Here is a 9,156-nt window from a genome sequence, read left to right as displayed (position 1 = left end):
TTGCACAAAAAGCTTATTTTGTAAAGAAATAACATATCTTCCAATGCCTTCATAAATAATCACACACACTTTCCCACATTCCCTTTTTACCGTCATCACGCCATCTGCCGGACTTCCCGTCCGGCTTCCCAACTTACCCGCAAGCAAACGGATTAGCTTCTTGGTTTGCGTGTTTTGGGTCCTCGTTTCAAAGCAAATCCTGCTTCTTGATCTCCTGAGAGAAATTCAAATTCTTTCATTGTGGACAATTGCTTTCATCCCAGAGACCTTTGTTCCTTCAGAACATCGTAGACATCGTCCACGTTGCTCAACCGTTCAAAAAACGGGATCAGGTCGAGGAGCTCGCTATCCGAAGAGTCGTTGAACCACGATTCCACGGGAACCTGCGGGATTCAAACCTTTAGAATTGCTCAAAAGTCCCCATCCGATTCCACAAATCTCCTTTTTTCATTTCAACCGATCCAGGGGACACCTTTTCACCGATCTGCAGTCTTGAAAGTGGACTGGATCGCAGTCTGGCGCTGTTGTTTCTGCAGAAACTTGACGGTGATACCTATTAATAAACCTATCAGACGAGTTAACTTTTCCGTGCTGGATCGGTTGAAATGAAAACTCAGGAATAGGTCAAACCGCCCGTTTGTGGCCAGCATACCGCATTGTCCGGGTGGAAGATGTAGGAGGCCGGGGAGTTGTCGATGATGATAACTTTGTGGAGGTCTCTCCCTAAATGGCTCAAGTCTTTGACGTAATTCCCTTTGTGGAAAACGCAGGCCTCCCTGAAGAGACGACTTCGGAAAGCGCCCCATTTGTCCAAGACGTCTGACACGGGATCAGCATACTGTTAAAAAAAAAAACGATATTTATTATGATTAGGTTTCCAACCCCTTGAAAAAAAAACCTTATAGTTGTAAAATCAGATTAAAACTGTTAAAATAACGTGGTATTAATGCTTCCAGCAGTCATGTGTCAACAATAAAAACTCTCATAAACATCATTCAAGTTCAAATTAACCGGTGCAGATTTACCCAAATGTGCAATGCATTGTGGGAAAAGTATTTGTCAGTCTACCTTTGAGATGCTGGCCGTGAATAAAACACATTCAAACATCTCCCCCATTCGCCGGAGGAATTCGTCCACGTGGGGTCTCTTGGAGACGTAAACCTGTGGAGACACAGAAACGTCTCCAATTAAAAACCGGCGGAATAACCACAAAGAAGGCATATTATTCCAAGGTTTCTTATTAAAATGCTACCTAAAAGAATAAAGATTTTACAGTCCGTCATCTTGACTGGGGGATTGTAGCAGGAATACTCTGCCAATTTCAGTATCATTATTTGAAATGAATGCAGAATTCATTTTTAGTTCAGATGTCAGACTTGTAGTATTTTAGCACAAATTCAACTCAAATAAAGTATGACGAACCAACCTGGTAAATTGTTCCATCAATGTCAATCGGAGTGATGAAATCAGCATTGTTCACTGGCTGAATAAAACAAAACAAAACATTTATAATGTTTCTTTTATCCCTCGTTAATGTGATCATCAAAAAGCAAAAGGTAAAAGTCAGTGTAAAGCCTTAATACACTCTCAAAACTAATATTTTTCCAAAATTGTATCTTTAAAATAAAACAGTGGACTTTTTGTTTTCTTTTTTTAAGCGCAGACTAATGTCAGGTTAGGTTAGAACTTTATTTCATGTTATGATACTGGACGGCTTCCCCAATTTTAGGAGGAATTTTTCTATTCTCTTTGACTGAGCTGCCCATTCAAATACATAAACTCATCAGATGACACCAAGAAAGTGACATAACCACTCAAAAAGGAACTAAAGTAATCTAACAGTTGTCAAAGGACATGTTTAAAATCTTCCAAACTTTACGCCATTGATATCGTTTTCGGGTAACTTCTATTTCACTTTGAATGGAATTCAATTGTACTACGCGAATGCTATGAATAATATCTGTTTCCGAGACGTCAACACTTTCAGTAAATACGGCGAGCGATTCTATTGGCCTGTTGTAGCAATGGACTCCAAGTCTATTTGCACGTGGCTCGTTGCAATATCCTGTGACATCTTCTTTGGACACTCTGTAACCGCAGATGGACTTAATGCGCCTTGGAATCCGTTACATAATTCCGGTGCGACACCCTTTGCTCTAAGACCTCAAAATTATTATTTTTTATTATTTATTGATTATTTACCTATTTGTTTGTCTGTTGTTCTTATTTGTGCACTTCCCTACTGTTTACTCATTATTTATTGTTATTATCTATAGATTGTTTATTTGGCTGTCTGTTTGTTGATATTTGTGCACTTACCTGCTTAATTATGTTTTTGACTACTTATTATGTGCATATTGAATTATTTATATCTTAGTGATTATTTATTTATTCACTTATTGTTATTATTTATAGATTATTTATTTGTCTGTCTGTTTGTTGTTATTTGTGCACTTACCTGCTTAATTATGTTGTTGACTACTTATTATGTGCCTACTGAATTATTTATTTCATAGTGATTATTTATTTATTATTTATTGTTATTATTCATTGATTGTTTATTTGTCTGTTTGTTTGTTGTTGTTATTTGCGCACGTTGTGGTCAAGCTTTACATTATACTTGTATTTGCTTGTAGCTTTTGTGACATCAATAAAAGCCTTCAATTTAATTTAAAATATATAATAATAATTTAGACAAAAAAATTCAATTTACCGTGAAGGAGCTGTGGACCAAGGTTTCATCCAAGTCAATGACCATGCAGATCTTCCCACTTTCGTGGGATTTTAATTGGGGAAGTAGTGCTTTTGCTGGCGCCTGTCAACGAAAAAAAGACAAAAAGCCTGCAGACTGTTGTTGGACAAAACATATCCGAGTCCAGACACGTTGTTCATGTCGCTCATTAACGTCTGCAAGCTCCCTATGCAAGTTGTTTTAATGATGGCTTTTCAAAGGCGCTCCAGCTGGTGCAGTGTTGACAGAACATACACGGCATTCGAGCTTAACCAATCATCATTCTAATTCCAAAACAAGTTAGTCGGACAGACTGCTCGATAGAGTAAAGTGCTCTAACGGCAGACTGAAGGAGATATTTTGGAGTCGACCAAATATCTTGTAAGGGGAGCTCTTACTGGGACAAGGGAAGAAAAATGGAGACAGTTTCCAGTCTAGTTGCCTCCATTGGAATCTAAAAGATAACATCGGTACGGATTTACCTCCGTATTCGGTGAGACGCAGTACTGGCAGTCACAAAGTTCATCCGAATCGCCATCCCAGGGGTCATCCTCCGAGTCCTCGACCCCGTCTTCGGTCTTGTCGTACTCTGAGACGACGCTGTGAATAATATCTGTCGGCACTTCTCGTGGGATTTCACTTGAAGCGCAACTCTCGCTGTCGTTTTCGCATCTCGTCGTGTCATCTGCGTTCATTTCGCAGACAAAGGTTACATTTTCCTCTGGGTCGGACTGTCCAAACAGTTTCGAAACAGAATGATCTTCACTGATTATAGGATCATCCAAAGGTTGTTTTGATGACAGTCTTTGAATTTGGTCTGTGTAGTATTTCTCGATCAAGGCAAGCGTCTCACGTTCTTGTTCCACGAGTGACCAATGGGAGTCCTTTTCAGAAAAATGACAGAAAATCTCTTTCTGAAATTGTGACTTCTCATTGTTTTCTGTAACGACTCTTAAAGTATCATCAGATGGTTCCCCATTCGAATTAGAAACATCGTGAATATCCCGTAGTGCTTTATATTCTTCTGGTTGGCCGTCTGACTGACTTCTCATTTGAGAATCCCAACCATAAACGCCTTCAAATGTTTGTTCTGAAGAGCTAAAACATGTGTGGTTTATTTCATTATACGCCTTTTGTGGTTGTTTCTTGGCTAGTAGCTCATCACGATACAGCGAATCGAGGATGTCTCCTCCGTCAAAGCAAGAAATATAATGTTGCGGTTGTTTCAAAGTAGGACCGCCATCGTCGTGATTGTCAAATAAATCAACGTACTCTTCAAAGACAAAACTTTCGCGGTGGACAGTCTCTACGATGTTGCCTGGATCTTCATCGTCCTCGCACGAGTCCCACTGGCTCTGCTCGTCACTGGAATCTTCCTGAGCTTCTTTATCAGATTCCGATCCCGATGATTCCAAGCTGTTCTCAAAGTCATCGGTACAAGTCTTAAAAGATTTACTCTCCAAAGAAGAGCCATCTGAGAGTGCGTCGTCTTCCATGAAGAACCCCGCTGAGGTCCTGACGGAGTAGCTCTGCTCTGATGTCTGACTTGTTTCATCCAAGTCAAGAGATCGGCTTTTGTAGGCGAGATGTGTCGCCGCTAGGTGTCCCTCGCTATCATCAAGGACACTTTTCAGAAGTGCTCTTTGATTCAAGCAGTTAGCATCTCCTGAGAAATCTCTTGGCATTTCATCGTAACCCCTTTCTTGGCTATCGGACAAAGAACCCGACTCATCGAGGTCGTCCGCCACAAAGCTTTGATTGTGGATCTCTTCGTAGTCGCTGACTTCGGTATCGCAGTCCGATTCATCCGCTGACTCCGAAGTGTCAAAGCCGCTCATCTCGAGTTTCTGGCAGTCGTCAGTCGACAGTTCTGGCTCGCACCCAAGGCACTTGTACGGCATACCGGAGGGCTTGTATTGTTGTGATAACTCCAGCTGCTCCACTGGTTCGGACGTACGACCGCGGTTTGCACTCCGTGTCAAACTGTCAACGTTTACACCAAGATTAGCTGGCGCTAAGTCGGAATACTCAAACGGATGATGGCTGGCCTCGTCCACTTCCGATATTTGCCGTTCTGGACTGCGATTGTCAGCTAAACGACGATTAAAGCAGGTCTCAGAGGGCCTGGGGGGTCTCCGGTCCCATCCTTCCAATGGGTTGCCTGACCTCGACGTCTTGTCAGGAATTGCGTTGCATTCCGGAATGGCTCCAGTTTCTAAATACTGCTCAGAGCCTCCATTGCAATCTGCAAAATCGACGTTACCCCGTTCCGTGCAATTAATTTCTTGACTGACCACCAGTCGTCGCGTGAGTTCTGCGAGGACGTTACCGTCAAATTCAGCACTTGCGTCTTCTTCTGTCAACTTCTGGCATTCCTGGAGACGTAGTATCTCATCTCCAGAGACATCACTCTGCTCAGTTTCTTCCAAATACATCACAAAGCCTTTTCCTGTCCCAGGTCAGAATCTAAACACTGTACGATGTTTCGCTGTCCGGCTGAAACTCGGGATCACGGCTTTACGCAAAAGTCCAAATCCCTTGTTGGGGTACTGTTGCCTCCATGTGGAGAGAATATACACACAGATGAGTCGGAGGGCGGAGTGAGACCACAGCTCCCCCGGGAAATACAGGAGCAGTGCTCATGTTGACTTGACAGCTTGTCAAGAGCAAAACTCCACCCCCTCCTATTCCCAGGGCCCAAGTCATTTATTTTGGGGGCTTGGAAAGAAGTGAGAAATAACTTCTAAAATATCAAATCGCTACAAAAGGCTAAAGTCATGCAAAAATGTACAAGCGACAGCCAAAGCAATCTTACACGTATAAATTCAACTCATTAGTGACAGACCAGGATCTCTTCTTGTATGAGTACACTTTTTAAATATGTTATCCCTGATGCTATAAAGTTAAAAGTGTATGTTAATATTCCTGTTTGAATCACAGTATTTGCGGTGTTTAAATAGAGAGCTTGTAGTGTATATTGATTTTTTGCAAACTGTTGAGCTTGAATGGACGTGACCTCTTTGACATTTACAGTCTTCGTGTCTTTGCCGTGACGCGATTGGCATCTCTGCATGTGTGGCAACTTTAAACATTGAGACATCGATAAATAATATATAGGTCTAGGCAGTGTTGTGATCACAATTTTGTTTCTCCAACAACCAGGCTTTAAAATGATTGTTCACGTATGATACATATTTGGTATTGAGTTATTTTATGGATACTTTATAATCAGTGAAGGCGATGACATCATGCCAGATCACGTTAAACTTTTGCCATCAGGACCCCTGCTGTTGCCTGACATGTTGTGTATTCCGTAACTACTTCTATTTTAATATGACAGTAAAAAGTCTAAAAGCATTGCATAATTTAAAGTTTAACTTTCAGCGCTAAAGATAGTCCGCTACTTGATTTCCAATTCAGTGTTGTAGTATAATATTTCTATCAACAGTGTGGACAATCTTTGACTTTGTTTTTGTTGAGCTTTTTGACCGTTTATTTATTGGATAGAATATTGAATTTCACTTGATTTCATATAAGCGTTATTAGAGTAACAGTTATAAATACGTTCAGCTGTCATTGTAATTTAACGTTCAAATCAAGCAAGTCAAGTAAGTGTCCCCCGTGAACGAATGAAGTAGACGACGCGGCATGCGTGATGAAATCGGATCTTTGCAATGAAGAAACTCCGACTAATTAGCCTTGCCAAGAAGTGAAGTCAGAACTGTCAGCGATGGCGTTAGCCTGCCACACTCGGATAAAACTCTTGTGTTGCCACATCAGAGGCAATCTTTGGATTTTTAGGACAATAAATACCCCAAAATTCAGATAACAAATGGTAAAACAAGGCAGAAAAATGAATGCAGATGTAACATACTGGAAAGCAATAACATTACATTTGAGATGTTCAACAATGAATTACATTTGAGATACATTTTGAACTCAATAAGTGTCCAATTTGAGCCATATGTGTTCAAGATGATATGGAAAAATTGAATATTTTATCACATTTGAACTTCTCTAGATGTGTGTGTGTGTTGAATTAAACACACATTTAAATATATGTAGACTTATGTATGTTTCTCTCATTTATATTCTTTCTTAAACTACTCAAATTCATCAAGTAATGGATTCAACAAATAATAAATTATATTTAAAACATAAATTGGTAGATTGGATTTTTTTTTATGCAGCTTCTGACAAAGTGCGACTCTTTGACTCTCACGTTTTCCCATTTTTGTGCCTAACTTCGTCACCCCTTCATGACCTCAAAATTGAAGCACCACCTGTTGATCATATTTGGTTTTTTTTCAATCCAATTTAAGTCCCACCCAATTTTTCGAACCAGGACAAATACGAACTTCTTCCTAGCCCTATTGGTCAAAGTCACGAGACTGCGGTCACGATAGCTGGGGGAGCTATACTGGTCGAGACATACTTGGTGGGTCCCCAGTCGAGATCTTTGAGTGCAAACACGTGTGAAGAAAGTAGGCAGGTGAAGTTTGTAGTGTAAAAAAAACCATCACACTGCCCAGTGTATTCACTGCTCTCATATTACACGCATCAGTGTGTTTAAAATAGCTCCTTAGTATTGCTGAGTGCTAAATGATGAGGCACATGCTCCAAGTATTCCTTCTCAGGCTTCGGCTAGTAAATACAAGAAGGGATCAACCCACATTCAAAGAACTACGGCTTTGGTAGTGCTTTTTTCCATTTAGATTCATAAACAAGACGAGCTGAAAATTGCAATGACCGATAATTCTAAAACCGGACACGTCACGCTATGTGATCGTGTCCTTGTGGGTCGTAGCTCTCTCTATTCACGTTTGGCAGAACGTTAATGTGTGATGGGACGCACTGTCTACAACAAGGGTGTCAAAGGTGAGCCCCGTGGGCCAGAAGTGGTCCGATAGTGGGTCCAATCCAGCCCGCCGGGTTGTTCTGACGATTTGTAGCCCTTTCATTCTGTACGGAAAGAATTGAATGTTTTCATTTTTTTGTAAAATCCGATGTTTGTAAGTCAACTGCTCTTTGCTCAATTTCCTAAAATGGCACCTTCAATGGGACTCAATGAGTTCATAAAGAACCATAAAATGCCTTAAAGTCAACTGGAAGCAACCTAGAAATACCTAAAAATCAACAGGAATTGACAAACAAACAAAAAGCATCCTGGAAAGTCCCTCAAAATAAATAGCAAATGTTCCAAAATGTAACAGAAGTGACATTTAACTACCCAAAGTAAGAAGTGACAACATATTATCATCTATTGACAATGATGGACGTCCATTTCACTTAAAATGGCTGTCGGTGCTCATCTTTCTTGACGGCACCAGATGTCCAATTCATTTTGAGTGAAGGAACGTTCATTTGTCCTTCCCATTTAAAATGGACTGGACATCTAGAACCTCAATGGCAGCAAGGAAAGTGAACTTTTTGGGCAAAAATGAACCAAGATTTAGTTGTCATGAATGTGACCCGCCAACTAAATTACCTTTGAAATAAAAATTTTGCACAAAAAAAAAGGAAGGTTACACCATCAAGGTCAGTCATAAAGGTCAGCCACAGCGGTAATTAAGTGACAACATTTTTTTAGTCCGCTGCAAAACTAGTTGGAAACTAAACATCCCCTATTTTAAGCAATGCTGTCCTTTTCGAAGCCTGTCGGGTCGCACGTAAGGTCAGGCTCGCCAGCACAAAAACAAATCGCGCTCGCCACAGGGTACGGCGGGTATCCCGTAACGTGCTTGTGAGCTCGCCGTCACGCCATAAATTACCCGTGCGGCCCAATTGTTCAGCGGGCACACGGGGCCACGCCCGTTTGCCTCTTGGTGTCGAGCCGAGAGGTCGCAGCGTCGATAATGAGATGGCGGCGTGTGTGAAAGGCTGCAACGAGCTGACGCCGCGACGCCATTTTTTAGTCTGGTTGAAAGCGACTCTTATACGGGAGGCTTTCTGTCAAGGCATGCCTCTGCGTTGCGCCTTTTACTATTAATATCCATAGCGGGCGAGAAAGCCCCCCCCACTGCTGATTTTCTGCCATTTTGATACCTGATATGCCGTTACAATCTGACAACCTGCTTCGCACCCCTTCGCCGCACATGGAGTGGTCGAGTTATCGCAGAAAAACTTGCTTCGGGTTGACAGATTTAAAAAAAATTACATTTACCTTTGAATTGACGTGATGAGCGATGCAGCAATCCAACAATTCAGGGTTTGCGTGCCATAAGTTGTCGTAAAATGGCGTGAAAGTTTAGTCAAGCCTCGTCATGCCACGTTTATTTAGATGGTCTCAAAGGGCTTTACAGCGTTGCGGATGACCAAGATGAGATCCGCTTATTTTGATGGAAAAACTGCCCTGGAAAATGGGGAAAAAAATTGCTTAAAGTTTCAAATGTTCTTGAATTGATTTATATGAACCCATAGAAAAA

The sequence above is a fragment of the Stigmatopora argus genome, chromosome 13, assembly GCF_051989625.1.
Source record: "Stigmatopora argus isolate UIUO_Sarg chromosome 13, RoL_Sarg_1.0, whole genome shotgun sequence".
Taxonomy (NCBI): domain Eukaryota; kingdom Metazoa; phylum Chordata; class Actinopteri; order Syngnathiformes; family Syngnathidae; genus Stigmatopora; species Stigmatopora argus.
The sequence above is the reverse complement of the archived record's forward strand: the minus strand, read 5'-3'. Positions refer to the sequence as shown.